General features: G+C 42.2%; 1 long non-coding RNA gene across 1 annotated transcript; it reads left to right on the top strand.

Moving 5' to 3' along the window:
- Positions 1-8,121: 8,121 nt before the first annotated feature.
- LOC122456448 lies at positions 8,122-10,757 on the top strand. Its single transcript, XR_006275383.1, has 2 exons — positions 8,122-9,089; positions 10,528-10,757. It is a non-coding gene; the product is annotated as an uncharacterized LOC122456448 (long non-coding RNA).
- The last annotated feature ends 5,728 nt before the right edge of the window (positions 10,758-16,485 follow it).

Raw genomic sequence — 16,485 nt, 5'->3', positions numbered from 1 at the left:
CTTGGTGCACTGATAGAGCTGGTACCCTCAGCCTGGGCATACCTGTGTTAGTGACCTATAGCCCCTAAGGGGCACTAGGACCATGCTTTGTTGACAATAAGCTTGGCTGAGTGCCTTTGCCACTCAACCGAGCCTGTGGTCTTTCTTTCTGAGTGGAATTGAGGTCAGCTGGATCAGCACACTGCATTCTCTGCTCGTGCAGCTAACACCGGAGCTCTGAGAACAGTAGCACTGACTGGTCATAACACCTTAGCATTGCAATGGCACCTCGCAGCACTGAACAACAGGGCTTAGTGGGAAGTGAAACACTCGAAGGATTGGATGCACCCACTTCAGGGTCACCCCAGAGGGGACCCAGATTCTCTTCCGCTGAAGCGCCATAAATCTGGCAAACCAGTGGCTTTCTTAGAATAATACATCTTAGATTAATACGTCTGTTAGTCTATAAGGTGCCACAGGACTCTTTGTCACTTTTATAGATCCAGACTAACACTGCTACCCCTCTGATACTTTCTTAGACTAGATGTTCCTTATGGTCCCTTCTAGCCCCCTAGTTCTATGATTTTTGCACTGTGGTGTGAATTAGAATAACAAATAAGCAGAAGAGGTGACACAAAAGCAGGTTAACTTGTTACCTTGCAGACTGGAGCTCTTAGGAGCCCTCCTTGATCACAGTAGGGTGTATTTTAGATAACGGCCTAAGATAGACCAATGAGGAACACAAGGGTTTAAGCACCAGGGTTTTGAACTAGTTAAATTGAGTAAAAATTACCCCAATTATCTCTACCTTCCTAAACACTCCCAGGATAGAAAACAATGTTCAGATATAACAATGTGGTATTGTTTGCATATTCACCATGTCATATTTGCAACGTGGTATTATTTGCATATTCACCATGACATATTTCTGTCTCTTATCTCCAGGACAGTCAAGGAAGGTTTATATCTTAGGTTCAAAGGCTCCTATTTACCCAATTCCACACTGAAATTGTATCCTGTCCTCTGGACTTTAAACTTGAGATCCATTCAGTTTAAAAGCATGAAGAGTGAAAAAATAAGTTCCACACCCAAGTCCCCCTTGCCGGTTTTTTATGGTTAAACAATTACATTTCCTGTTGCTTGTAAAGAAACGCTGTTCTTTTTCCCTGAGAGTAGATTCAGACAATAACAGGAAACCGACTAACCATTCAGTCAGTGACACACTAACAAAAGCACACAAAATAAGATATACCTTAAAAAAGACCCCCCTCCCCCCGCTTATCTCTGTCATTCTAGGAAGCTTCGATTTTACTTGCAACAACAGAATTTTAAACATAAACATATGCTACTTCAGCGAATGGCATCACAGATGTGATGCTAAGGGTGTCTTGCACACATAAGTTGTATATAACTATCCGGTACAGCCTAGCTAGCATGGATGCAGGTATACCAGCATAGCTGGGCTTGGCAGTGTTCAATTTTCATTTTTTTGTATAACATTGGCAGATAATATTGATTTTTTTTTATCAGCAAATTTTCAATTTTTATCAGTTTACATTTTCACAATTGTGGCGAATTATGGCTTTTAAGCATTTTTAAACTTGTGATCTGTTTAAATTGCCATAGTGGCAGGAAATCATGGGGGAGGTCAGATGATGACTATTTATGGTGCTACAATTCAAAAAGCTAAAGATTTCTAAGCCAGTTGTTTTAGCGGAGCTGTAAATCCATGAGGTGTGCAGCATTTTTCACAGCAGGTTTTATACACATGAATGTGGGAGTCTAACATGTTCTCAAGCAGCACTTTTCTTTCCTTGTTTACCTGTAAGTTTTGGTTATTACGGATGGAAATATGTTTTTCAGGTTTGTGTGTGCACGTGGTAAAATCAGCCTTCACCAACATTTACCAACCAAAACTGAATCTTTCCAAGCCTAAATACACCTGTTCCCATACTGGCAGGAGATTACGGCTCTTTATACCAGTAAAATTGACTTTACACTAAGGGTTTGTACTGGTATAACTATAGCAGGAAAAAAAATCACCCCCACAACTGGCATAGTTATATCAGGACACACACACTGTGTAGAAGAGGCCTCAGGTTGGGACGGAGTAGCTGACCCCTGTAACTTTTCATTTCCTGGCTTGCATTGCCTTGTTTTCAGAACTGCGACACTAGGGAATTGCAACATTGTTTTTGACAGAGAGTTTTGGTTCTATGAAACAGAGCTATGGTATTGCTAGCAAACCGCTCAGAGCTCATCTCATCCAGGCGAGAGATTTCAGTGGGAGGATTAAGCATGAAAATTTACCAGCCCTGGCAAAAATAAAACCATTCTGCTCAGCATTCAGGGGGTCGGGGTAGGTCTAAAGTTTGTTATGTTCACTTAAAATGACTTCCCAGTAGTTTGTGCAAAGATGTTAGACGGCATGGTTTAATGGTAGAGAGCAATACATGGAGTCAGGTTCCATTCTAACCCTTTTGCTTTTCTGTACCTCATTTTCCTCAACTGTAAAATAGAAGTTGAGTCTTCATTTAGATTGTAGAAGAGCTTTGATACTTTCTAATGAGAAGCCTGTCACGAGGGATTTTTTGCTGTGTTTGATTTATTTTTCCAGGCCTTTTATTATGATTTATTGTGTGTTCTGTGGTCGCAGCTAAACATCCCTGTCCCGGGCTAGGATCTCATTGTGCTGGGTGTTGCACAAACACAGAGCACAGACATAGTCCCCCATCAAAGGGTTGACAATCTCAGGAATGCCTTTTCTCTTTATGATTGATTATAACATTTGCCAGCTGACATTAGAACAAAGTAGGCCATTTAAACCTTTAAAGGGATGCTCTCAGGTGGAAACCAAGCCATTGTAAAGTGCAATGTTTCACCCCCAAACCCGAGCAGCCCCTCTCCTGTCATTGGATCAGCTTTCAATTGTTTTCCAGCTGATTTTTCTTCTGCCACTGCTGCATGGAAGACCCGCACAAAGCAGCCAAGTCAATGGTGGCATGCTGGGGCGGTGCCCTCTACATCTCTCCTCTTGTATCTGTTCCACTGTAATAATTAACCAGTTGTCACAGCAGGGACTTGGCCATGGGGCTGTCACCTCACAGGGGACTGCCCTAACTGCTGGTCTGTACAGTCAGTTACTGCCTGGCTACCTATTTAATTATTTATACAAATGGAACAGCTGCTACAGGAACAACTGAAACCAGCTGAAACAACTGAAACTGTTCTACAGGAACAGCCCCAAACTAGCCAAATGATTAGGGTATTTTCCTGGGAGGCAGTTCACCCAGTTACTCTGTACTGAGCCCCATGATTTGTGTTTGGTTAAAGCATGTCGCAGAAAGGAAGTGTGGATTGGAAGCCGCATGAGATGCAAAGTTCACCACTTCCCTTAAGAGTTATCCAATGGTTATCCACTGGAAATGGGTGTCTTATTTGAATTGCTAGGTCAAAGAGACCTATTTTCATAAAACGATTCTTCACTGCCACTAATTATATTCCAATCATTTAATTCTTTATCAATTGCTGTATCATCTTTTCCAGGGATCAATGTTAGGCTAACCAGCCTATTTAACTAGGTCATTTCACTTTCCATTTTTGAATATTGGCACAGTATTAGCAATCTTCTAGTCTTCTGGAATTTTCCTTGGATTCCAAGATTTGTTAAAAATTAGCATCATTGAGCCTGAGACCTACTTAACCAACTCTTTTAGGATTCGTGGGTGCAAGTTATCCAAACCTGCTGATTTAAAAATGTTTATCACTATTAGATATTGTTTAGAATCATCCTTCATTTCTAAAGGACTGGAAAGTAGTTCAGCATACTCACAAAAACATTATCCTACTTTTTTCCAAATTCAGAACAGAAATATTTGCTAGAATTTTTTCTGTTCCTAATATATTTTAAAAAGTCCTTATTTTCTCTAGCCCTGCCATATGTGTAGTTTTCCCTGATGTCTTTAGCTTTCCTTATCAGTGTTCTACACATCATAATTTTTCATTTATATTGATTCTCGTCCATCCTCCCCGTGGAAGGAAAAGGCCTGGGTAGAGACCATCGAATCATGGAAGTCAGCGAATGGCTATGCAGGTGGTGTCGGAGAGAAGGCTTTGGATTCATAGATTCATAGATTCATAGATACTAAGGTCAGAAGGGGCCATTCTGATCATCTAGTCCGACCTCCTGCACAGCACAGGCCACAGAATCTCACTCACCCACTCCTATGAAAAACCTCACCCATGTCTGAGCTATTGAAGTCCTTAAATCATGGTTCAAATACTTCAAGGAGCAGAGAAGCCTCCCTCCAGTCAACCATGCCCATGCTACAGAGGAAGACGAAAAACCTCCAGGGCCTCTCCAATCTGCCCTGGAGGAAAATTCCTTCCCGACCCCAAATATGGCGATCAGCTAAACCCTGAGCATATGGGCAAGATTCACCAGCCAGATACCCAGGAAAGAATTTTCTATAGTAACTCAGATCCCATCCATCTAACATCCCATCTCAGGGGATTTGGCCTATTTACCCTGAATATTTAAAGATCAATTACTTACCAAAATCCGATTATCCCATCTTACCATCTCCTCCATAAACTTATCAAGTAGAATCTTAAAACCAGATAGATCTTTTGCCCCCACTGCTTCCCTTGGAAGGTTATTCCAAAACTTCACTCCTCTGATGGTTAAAAACCTTCGCCTGATTTCAAGTCTAAACTTCCTGGTGGCCAGTTTATACCCATTTGTTCTTTTGTCCACATTGGTGCTGAGGTTAAATAATTCCTCTCCCTCTCCTGTATTTATCCCTCTGATATATTTATAGAGAGCAATCATCTCTCCCCTCAACCTTCTTTTAGTTAGGCTAAACAAGCCAAGCTCCTTAAGTCTCCTTTCATAAGACAAGTTTTCCATTCCTCAGATCATCCTAGTAGCCCTTCTCTGTACCTGCTCCAGGATTCTTTGACCATGGGATGGTGTTCCAAGAAGGAGGAGTGCTAGGCAGAGACAGGCTCCACCTAACGAAGAGAGGGAAGAGCATCTTCGCAAGCAGGCTGGCTAACCTAGTGAGGAGGGCTTTACATTAGGTTCACCGGGGGAAGGAGACAAAAGCCCTGAGGTAAGCGGGGAAGTGGGATACCAGAAGGAAGCACAAGCAGGAGCATGTGAGAGGGGAGGGCTCCTGCCTCATACTGAGAAAGAGGGACGATCAGCGAGTTATCTCAAATGCCTGTACACAAATGCAAGAAGCCTGGGAAAGAAGCAGGGAGAACTGGAAGTCCTGGCACAGTCAAGGAATTATGATGTGATTGGAATAACAGAGACGTGGTGGGATAATTCACATGACTGGAGTACTGTAATGGATGGATATAGACTGTTCAGGAAGGACAGGCAGGGCAGAAAAGGTGGGGGAGTTGCAGTGTATGTAAGGGAGCAGTATGACTGCTCAGAGCTCAAGTATGAAACTGCAGAAAAACCTGAGAGTCTCTGGATTAAGTTTAGAAGTGTGAGCAGCAAGGGTGATGTCGTGGTGGGAGTCTGCTATAGACCACTGGACCAGGGGGATGAGGTGGACGAGACTTTCTTCAGGCAACTCACGGAAGTTACTAGATCGCAGGCCTTGGTTCTCATGGGAGACTTCAATCACCCTGATATCTGCTGGGAGAGCAATACAGCGGTATACAGACAATCCAGGAAGTTTTTGGAAAGTATAGGGGACAATTTCCTGATGCAAGTGCTGGAGGAACCAACTAGGGGCAGAGCTCTTCTTGACCTGCTGCTCCCAAACCGGGAGGAATTAGTAGGGGAAGCAAAAGTGGATGGGAACCTGGGAGGCAGTGACCATGAGATGGTCGAGTTCAGGAGAAAGGAGAGCAGCAGAATACGGACCCTGGACTTCAGAAAAGCAGACTTTGACTTCCTCAGGGAACTGATGGGCAGGATCCCTTGGGAGAATAACATGAGGGGGAAAGGAGTCCAGGAGAGCTGGCTCTATTTTAAAGAATTCTTATTGAGGTTACAGGGACAAACCATCCCAATGTGTAGAAAGAATAGTAAATATTGCAGGTGACCAGCTTGGCTTCACAGTGAAATCCTTGCTGATCTTAAATACAAAAAAGAAGCTTACTAGAAGTAGAAGATTGGACAAATGACCAGGGAAGAGTATAGAAATATTGCTTGGGCATGCAGGAGTGAAATCAGGAAGACCAAATCACACCTAGAGTTGTAGCTAGCAAGAGATGTTAAGAGTAACAAGAAAGGTTTCTTCAGGTATGTTAGCAACAAGAAGAAAGTCAAGAAAAGTGTGGGCCCCTTACTGAATGAGGGAGGCAAGCTAGTGACAGAGGATGTGGAAAAAGCTAATGTACTCAATGCTTTTTTTGCCTCTGTCTTCACAAACAAGGTGAGCTCCCAGACTACTGCAATGGGCAGCACAGCATGGGGAGGAGATGACCAGCCCTCTGTGGAGAAAGAAATGGTTCGGGACTATTTAGAAAAAGTCCATGGGGCCGGATGTGTTGCATATGAGAGTGCTAAAGGAGTTGGCGGGTGCGATTGCAGAGCCATTGGCCATTATCTTTGAAAACTCATGTTGATCGGGGGAGGTCCCGGATGACTGGAAAAAGGCTAATGTAGTGCCCATCTTTAAAAAAGGGAAGAAGGAGGATCCTGGGAACTACAGGCCAGTCAGCCTCACCTTAGTCCCTGGAAAAATCATGGAGAAGGTCCTCAAGGAATCAATTCTGAAGCACTTAGAGGAGAGGAAAGTGATCAGAAACAGTCAGCATGGATTCACCAAGGGCAAGTCATGCCTGACTAATCTAATTACCTTCTATGATGAGATAACTGGCTCTGTGGATGAGGGGAAAGCAGTGGATGTGTTGTTCCTTGCCTTTAGCAAAGCTTTTGACACGGTCTCCCACAGGTTTCAGAGTAGCAGCCGTGTTAGTCTGTATTCGCAAAAAGAAAAGGAGTACTTGTGGCACCTTAGAGACTAACAAATTTATTAGAGCATAAGCTTTCGTGAGCTACAGCTCACTTCATCGGATGCATTTGGTGGTCTCCCACAGTATTCTTGCCAGCAAGTTAAAGAAGTATGGGCTGGATGAATGGACTTTAAGGTGGTTAGAAAGCTGGCTAGATTGTCAGGCTCAACGGGTAGTGGTCAATGGCTCCATGTCTAATTGGCAGCCGGTATCAATTGGAGTGCCCCAAGGGTCGGTCCTCGGGCCGGTTTTGTTCAACATCTTCATAAATGATCTGGAGGATGGTGTGGATTGCACCCTCAGCAAGTTTGCAGATGACACTAAACTGGGAGAAGAGGTAGATATGCTGGAGGGTAGAGATAGGATACAGGGGGCCCTAGACAAATTAGAGGATTGGACCAAAAGAAATCTGATGAGGTTCAACAAAGACAAGTGCAGAGTCCTGCACTTGGGACGGAAGAATCCCATGCACCCTACAGACTAGGGACCGAATGGCTCGGCAGCAGTTCTGCAGAAAAGGACCTAGGGGTTACAGTGGATGAGAAGCTGGATATGAGTCAACAGTGTGCCCTTGTTGCCAAGAAGGCCAATGGTATTTTGGGCTGTATAAGTAGGGGCATTGCCAGCAGATCGAGGGACGTGATCATTCCCCTCTATTCAACATTGGTGAGGCCTCATCTGGAGTAGTGTGTCCAGTTTTGGGCTCCACACTACAAGAAGGATGTGGAAAAATTGGAAAATGTCCAGCGGAGGGCAACAAAAATGATTAGGGGACTGGAACACATGATTTATGAGGAGAGGCTGAGGGAACTGGGATTATTTAGTCTGTGGAAGAGAAGAATGAGGAGGGATTTGATAGCTGCTTTCAACTACCTGAAAGGGGGTTCCAAAGAGGATGGATCTAGACTGTTCTCAGTGGCAGCAGATGACAGAACAAGGAGCAATGGTCTCAAGTTGCAGTGGGGGAGGTTTAGGTTGGATATTAGGAAAAACTTTTTCACTAGGAGGGTGGTGAAACAGTGGAATGCGTTACCTAGGGAGGTGGTGGAATCTCCTTCCTTAGAAGTCAGGCTTGAGAAAGCCCTGGCTGGGATGATTTAGTTGGGGATTGGTCCTGCTTTAAGCAGGGGGTTGGACTAGATCCCTTCCAACCCTGATATTCTATGATTCTATGATTCCATGATTGTGCTTACTTCCCCTTTTTACATTTGTTATATATTGCATTTTTTCTATTGATGCATTCAATCCACCACTCAACCATAATGGGCTTTTAGCTAAGGTTATCTTCTTTTTTTTGAGACATAATGCTCTCCTGATTGATTTAATGTAAGTTTCAGAAACCTCATATTTTACACCTATAAAGGAATTATCTGTTTATTGCAGAAAAAATGATCTCCGCTGAGAAGTTAGGAATAAACTGTAGTGAAGAACTGGAATTAGATTTCAGATCCCCTAGTTGAATTGTTGGTAATCTGAGTGCTTTGGAAATTGAAGCTATGAAGTTCGTCAACACACAAACCAACAATTGTGTATCTAAGGCGACATCACAGTGGAACAGCTGAGCATGAGCTATTTTGGGAAAGCACTATTTTCACTTTCATTCTTACTCAAGGTCTGTAATCATTCACATATCTGAATGTACTCACTCAGTCTTCAGACTTCACTATGTCCTTTTGAGCTGGGGACAATCTCATCAGAGGTGAAAATGGCAATTGGCCGTAATTTCACTGAAATATGGAAAAAACATTTTACTCTTATGTCAACGTCTTTATACTCACTCATTTTGGTAGTGCTTGAAAAGGTAATGGAATCTGAGTTTAAATGCCCAGAAGAGCTGACACTGAGATATTTTTACTGCATCTTCTATTTCACTCTGCCAGCTGTGACTTTTTTTATTAGGCATAATTTTCCAGCCAGTGTGTCTACATCCTTCTTATAGAGAAAACAAATTCTACTACTTTGACAAAAAATGCAAAAGTTGGTCTACAGACAAGTGCGAGTTTAGTAGCCACTAGCGCAGTTTTTTAAAGGCTCTTTTCCCTGCTCTGTTGTGGATAGTGATGCTTCTTCTGGATGGAAGATATATTGGCTGCTTCAGGAAGAACATAAGAGATCATCTGATTTCCCAGGTAAGATTCACCTGCCTTGAGAGATGAAATGTTGCTTTCATTCAGCCGGTTTTCTTGAGTTGCTTTAGCATTTTGCCACTTGTGTTTTATATTGCACAGGAAAAATAGTTTCTATTAAAAAATTAGAGAAAGCCAGGATCTGCCACCAGTTGCTACATAATGTGAGCCAAGGTTTCATTATTTCTTCAGCTTTTTAAAGGGACGTCCATCCTTGATTGTAGAACTCAGGCAAAGAATAAACAATATACATAAGATTACTCATTACAAAAAACACGTCTGAGAGATGGAAGCTAGACATTGAGTGCAATTATCTGAATTCGTTTCACTGGTGTCACAAAATGTACCAAATTCTTTTTCACTAGTTTCCTTTTCCTGTATGGATGGGAAATGTCTCAATAAATAAAGGGAAGTTAGTGGTTTTTCATTTCCTGGGCAATCCCAGATGTTCGAGTCCTTGAAGTAATGTAGGTCCAGATTCTCAAAGAGACAAGGTGGGAAAGGTAACGTCTTTTATTTGATCAACTTCTGTTGGTGAGAGAGACAAGCTTTCAAGTTTACACAGAGCTCTTCTTCGGATCTGTGTAGCTCAAAAGCTTGTCTCTTTCATTAGTTTCAGAGTAGCAGTGAGCTGTAGCTCACGAAAGCTTATGCTCTAATAAATTTGTTAGTCTCTAAGGTGCCACAAGTACTCCTTTTCTTTTCTCTTTCATTAGCAGAACTTGGTCCAATAAAGATATTCCCCCACCTTTTCTCTCTTATATCCTGGAACCAGCTCAGCTACAACAACTCTGTAAAGAGATTGTTAAATGTATTCAGGCACCTTTTTGAGGAGCTGAGTGGGCCCTCTTTGTTAGCTCCTGTTTGCATATTCCTGGGGAGTTAAAATGCCTTATTTGCAGTCTGAATTTCTCTGTCTTCTATTTCTGGCCTTTGGATTTTGTTAGGTTTTTGCCTGCTAGATTGAAGAACCCATTATGAAATATTTGTTCCCCAGGAAGGTACTTACAAGTGTGATCAAGTCACTCCTTAGTCTTCTCTTTGATAAGCTAAATAGAGTGAGCTTCTTGAGTCTCTCACTATAAGGCATGTTTTCCAATTCCTTAATCATTTTTATGGCTCTTCTCTGAACCCTCTCCAATTTATCAAAATTTGTCTTGAATTGTGGGCACAAGAACTGGACATAAGATATCAGGAGTGGTCACACTAGTGCCACATACAGAGGTATAATAACCTCTCTACTCCTATTTGAGATTCCCCTGTTTATGCAGAGAAGGAAGCCAAACCTAATGGTCCCTTCTGGCCTCAACTCTATGATGATCATTGTAGCTAAATATAAATAAAAGGATTTGTCCTCTAGACCCTTCTGGTGGGATATAAAAGAGTTATAAAAAAAGTCTAATGCAAATAACAAGTTTTAACATATTGATTTTTTTCAAAGATTTTGGGACTCGCTATCATGGTTGCTGTTGTCAGTGTCAGTTTGGCATGCATGTGCTGCAGCAAAAAGGGCTACAGAAAAAGATAACAGTGGATAAAGCGGAAATCAAGAAGCTACTAGAGCAAAAAGCTTCTGACTATATTTTAAAACAGAAGGAAGAGGCTATCTGTCAATGCCTAAATGATGAATACTTAGCTGATCCGGAAACAATATTGGTATCTATTGACAAAGAAAAGATAACTGGTATGATAAAGAGAGTTTGTAACATTTCAAGAGAAGGCTCAGCTGACCAAGGAGGAATAGAAATGGTCAGCACTTCACCTCAAGGGACCTCCAATCCATCACCTCAAGAGACCTCCAGTCTGTTACCTCAAGGGACCTCCAGTCCTTTACGTCAAGGGACATCCAAACCATCACCTCAAGAGATATGAGAAATCTCAAGTTGTCCAAGGGTGTGAGTTTTTCTGTATTTTAATATGACAGCACAGAAAGACTGGTAACTGATTAATATACCAGTAATAACACCAAACCATGACTACACAGCAACTGCAATCTACTAACTGCACAAAAACCAAAGTGAAAAATAAGGAAGGACATGCATCCCCAGCAGTTCTGCTCCTCAGCCTCCCCCTGCAGTTCTTGGCTTCCTCTCTCAGGCTGGGAGGGCTGTCATGGGTTCCCCTCCCCATTCCAGGGGCTCCTCACCTTCCTCTGCCAGGCTGATGCTCCAGGGAGGGCAAGATGGAAGAGCTGTCCTATCCTGTTGTTCACAGGAGGGGAGGAGGAAATGGCAGTGGAGCTGCCCTGAATAGTTTAGGTCCCTCTTCCCCTCCATGAGAATGGTGTCTGGATGCCGAGGGGGTGGGGAGGGGGAGAGAGCTCTGGGTGCAAAGTGCCAGATCCGTAGCAGCACTACACCTCTTCTGGATGAGATTTCCTGAGGTATGTGTAAAAACATGACACAGGCTTCAAATGTGTAAGTCTTACAACTCAGGTGTGAGAACTGCGAATACAGACTAACACGACTGCTACTCTGAAACCTGAGATCTCCAGTCCTTCATTTCACAAGGTCTCCAGTTTTTCACCATAAGAGATCTCCAACCCTTCACCTCAAGGGTTCTCCAATTTTCCACTTCAAGAGGTCTCAATACCTTCATCTCAGAGGATCGCCAACCTTTCACCTCAAGAGGTCTCAAAACTTTCATCTCAGGGAATTACAGATTTCTGATTTCTAATAGTCAAGTAATCTATAAGGGAAAAGCTACAACACAACCTCATAACCTGCTTCTCTCAATTTCAGAACAGCAGAAATGGAAAACAAAGAGAAATTAAAATTAAGGATGATTAAAACTCTGTCCATATCTAGATAAACAATGGCTATAGGGTGACCACTCATTAAAATATCTTCCAATGGCCAAGTAAGTTTTTGAAATGTAGATAGAAGTTTGAGGTAACCACAGTGATTTGTGTTCAGGAAGAAAATATGAGAGACTGCCAATAATCTGCTCAAGACTGCTGCAGCTGTTAAATAGTTTAAATACAAGGCTTACCTAGCTAACGTGGCTCAGCTGTTTTTCATATGCACTAGATTTGCTTTAGCATTTACTTTCATATTTTTATGTGCAAGGCATTTAAAAATAAAGGCACTCTGAAACTCAACACTTGTCTCACTTGTTTGGTTTGGCTTGAATGATCTCACTCAAGGAACAACACACATAGTCAAATTCATGGAATAACCGAAAGCTGATTACAATGCCTTGAGCAGGTGGGTTGGACTACTCTGAGCCAATCCCTCACATCAGTTATACTGGCCAGGGGGTGTTAACTTACACTGCTGGAGTGTGGGAGGCAGTGTGGCCTAATGGATAGCTGAATGACCTTGGGCAAGTTGCTGCATCTCTCTGTGCCTCAGTTTCCCCATATACACAATGGGGATAATTCTACTGACCTCCTTTGAGACCTATGGATGGAAAGCACTACACAAGAGCTAGGTAGTATCTTTATCATGGTCCCAAAGGGCAGAGATAGGTAGGAACTGGTATTCCCTGTGCCACAAAAATCTTAGAGTTTTCACCAAATTTCCCCATTAGATGAAATCTTGAAATTTTTCTCCAACCAAAAATGTGGGGGAAATTATTGCTTCATGTTGATTAAAATGTATCAGTCATTTCAAAACATTTTGTTTCAATTTTGACCATTTTAAATTTTTAACCTTTTTTCTATTATAGTTCTCTTTCATTTAGAAATGAACCTGAGTTGCCTGAAAATGTCAAATTCCTGTTTCGCTGTCATGTCCACTGATCTATATTTGTATGCCACACCCACACAGTGTGGGGCTCTGTGACCCCCTGGTGGTGGCGTGACCACCTAGAGATCGATGAAACAGTTACAACCTAGAGTCATTTAGCTCAGATTGTAATGGCCCCTGTGCTAGGATCCAGACAGATGGAAAGACTGTGTGTTACATATTAATAGATTTGTAGATTTCCCAGTCACATAGGCCACTGGCCATCTGTTTCTCTTCTCTGATTGGATGAGTGTAGCTCCGAGAAGCAGTGTTCTACCATGAATACTCAGTGACGAGATCGAAATTCACTTTCCCTACATGTTCCTCTCAATTTATTCCAAATACACCCTTCCTGGGAACACCAGGCCCATGGGAGTGGACTGTGACAGTTATGAAAAACACAGGCCTATTATTGTATTTATTGTTTTGAATGTTATCTGCAGGGGTGAACCAATCCATGAAAACTTCAAAGACTGTTCTATTATGACAGGTTTCAGAGTAGCAGCCGTGTTAGTCTGTATTCGCAAAAAGAAAAGGAGTACTTGTGGCACCTTAGAGACTAACAAATTTATTAGAGCATAAGCTTTCGTGAGCTACAGCTCACTTCATCGGATGTATTTGGTGGAAAAAACAGAGGAGAGATTTATATACACACACACAGAGAACATGAAACAATGGGTTTATCATACACACTGTAAGGTGAGTGATCACTTAAGATAAGCCATCACCAGCAGCAGGGGGGGGAAAGGAGGAAAACCTTTCATGGTGACAAGCAAGGTAGGCTAATTCCAGCAGTTAACAAGAATATCAGAGGAACAGTGGGGGGTGGGGTGGGAGGGAGAAATACCATGGGGAAATAGTTTTACTTTGTGTAATGACTCATCCATTCCCAGTCTCTATTCAAGCCTAAGTTAATTGTATCCAGTTTGCAAATTAATTCCAATTCAGCAGTCTCTCGTTGGAGTCTGTTTTTGAAGCTTTTTTGTTGAAGTATAGCCACTCTTAGGTCTGTGATCGAGTGACCAGAGAGATTGAAGTGTTCTCCAACTGGTTTTTGAATGTTATAATTCTTGACGTCTGATTTGTGTCCATTCATTCTTTTACGTAGAGACTGTCCAGTTTGGCCAATGTCCATGGCAGAGGGGCATTGCTGGCACATGATGGCATATATCACATTGGTAGATGCGCAGGTGAAGGAGCCTCTGATAGTGTGGCTGATGTGATTAGGCCCTATGATGGTATCCCCTGAATAGATATGTGGACAGAGTTGGCAACGGGCTTTGTTGCAAGGATAGGTTCCTGGGTTCATGGTTCTGTTGTGTGGTGTGTGGTTGCTGGTGAGTATTTGCTTCAGATTGGGGGGCTGTCTGTAAGCAAGGACTGGCCTGTCTCCCAAGATCTGTGAGAGTGATGGGTCATCCTTCAGGATAGGTTGTAGATCCTTGATGATGCGTTGGAGGGGTTTTAGTTGGGGGCTGAAGGTGATGGCTAGTGGCGTTCTGTTGTTTTCTTTGTTGGGCCTGTCCTGTAGTAGGTGACTTCTGGGTACTCTTCTGGCTCTGTCAATCTGTTTCTTCACTTCAGCAGGTGGGTATTGTAGTTGTAGGAATGCATGATAGAGATCTTGTAGGTGTTTGTCTCTGTCTGAGGGGTTGGAGCAAATGCGGTTATATCGTAGCGCTTGGCTGTAGACAATGGATCGTGTGGTATGATCTGGATGAAAGCTAGAGGCATGTAGGTAGGAATAGTGGTCAGTAGGTTTCCGATATAGGGTGGTGTTTATGTGACCATCGCTTATTAGCACCGTAGTGTCCAGGAAGTGGATCTCTTGTGTGGACTGGTCCAGACTGAGGTTGATGGTGGGATGGAAATTGTTGAAATCATGGTGGAATTCCTCAAGAGCTTCTTTTCCATGGGTCCAGATGATGAAGATGTCATCAATGTAATGCAAATAGAGTAGGGGCATTAGAGGACGAGAGCTGAGGAAGCGTTGTTCTAAGTCAGCCATAAAAATGTTGGCATACTGTGGGGCCATGCGGGTACCCATCGCGGTGCCGCTGATTTGAAGGTATACATTGTCACCAAATGTGAAATAGTTATGGGTCAGGACAAAATCACAAAGTCTCAACTAGTAGAGGAGGCTGGACATCTCCACCAGTAGCTGGGGCTTTCAGGCCAAAAAATGTTTAGTTTTACAGATGTGACCTCTTTTGAAGAACGTTTAGGTGTGACTATTAAAGTAATATATCATGAAAATGGAATTAGCACTTTTTTACAACGGGTGTGGAACGTCACCCCAAAATTATTTTTGTTCTGTTACACAACAAACATTATTATGGTATCCTAAATATTAAAGTCTTTATAGAAGCACCACATTTCTGCAACTACCGTCACGCCACGTACAGCCACAAACATCAGCACGCCTGTAAAAACCACTGTTGTATGCATAATAGCGCCAAGTGCCTTGAAGTGCCCGGGGGAAAAAAAAAGCTGCCCCAGCCGTAAGCTATTTTGCAGGTCCAAGGCCTGTTTAGGAAGACACAGAGTTCTTGTAGCAGATGGTAAAATCGAATGTAAAACTAGAAGTCTTTGCAATAAGTGTGGCTTCTACGATGTTAAAAATCAATGGTGTAAAAGCAAAAAGTGTCCCTGGTGTTATCAGAAGACAGACAGCATAGATGGTCACGAGTGTTACATGTGTAATATCTGGACTCCAAAAGACGGGAAGGATTATGCGTTTTATGATTTTGAATGCATACAATAAATGGGAGTGCATGTGCCAAATTATATTTTTGCCTTGTATTTAGAGAAAGAACCAGCTGGGAATTTAAGAGGGAAAAATGCATGAGAGAGTTTATTTGAACCTTTGTAGACAAGCATTTTAAAGGGTACATTTTTATTGCTCATAACACTAAAGGTTACAGTTGTTATTTTATCTGTAGACAATTGATTAAAGAAAAAAATGTCTGTTAGACCCGTAATGCAAGTCAGGAAACTCTAGTGTGTAGTGGTGGTGAACTTAGACATCAGATTTATAGATTCTTTAAATTTTCTTCCCATGAAACTTAGCAAGTTACTCAAAGCTATGGGGTGTGAGGGAGTCAAGGGGTATTTTCCACATTTTTTTTAACACAGCTGAAAATCAGAACTATGTGGGTCCTGTGCCCAGGGTAGAGTACTTTGGAGTAGAATACATGATGCCTGAAGAAAAAAAAGGAATTTCTGAACTGTTACCAACACAACTGCCAAAACTAATTCAATCTCCAAAAAAGGACTGTGCTAGTATTACCAGAAAGATGTTGAAATTTTCCAAGAGGCTTGTGACCGGTTCAGAAAAGAAGTCATGAAAATTACAAAAAACCCAAAATGTTAAAAACCCAGGACAGGATAACTAGGAGGTGGTAACTAAGTGTATAGACCCCTTTCAGTACCTTACATTAGCCTCAATTTGCATGGTCATGTACAGATTTAATTTTTTAAAATTGCGAACCATAGCCCTTCTGCCATTGGACAATTACCTAGGGTGACCAGATATCCTGATTTTATAGGTACAGTCCCGATTTTTGGGTGTTTTTCTTATATAGGTTCTGTCATAAATATAAAGGGAAGGGTAACCACCTTTCTGTATACAGAACTATAAAATCCCTCCTGGCCAGAGGCAAAACCCTTTC

The sequence above is a fragment of the Dermochelys coriacea genome, chromosome 13 (assembly GCF_009764565.3).
Source record: "Dermochelys coriacea isolate rDerCor1 chromosome 13, rDerCor1.pri.v4, whole genome shotgun sequence".
Classification (NCBI taxonomy): domain Eukaryota; kingdom Metazoa; phylum Chordata; order Testudines; family Dermochelyidae; genus Dermochelys; species Dermochelys coriacea.
This window is presented reverse-complemented; position numbering and strand designations above follow the sequence as displayed.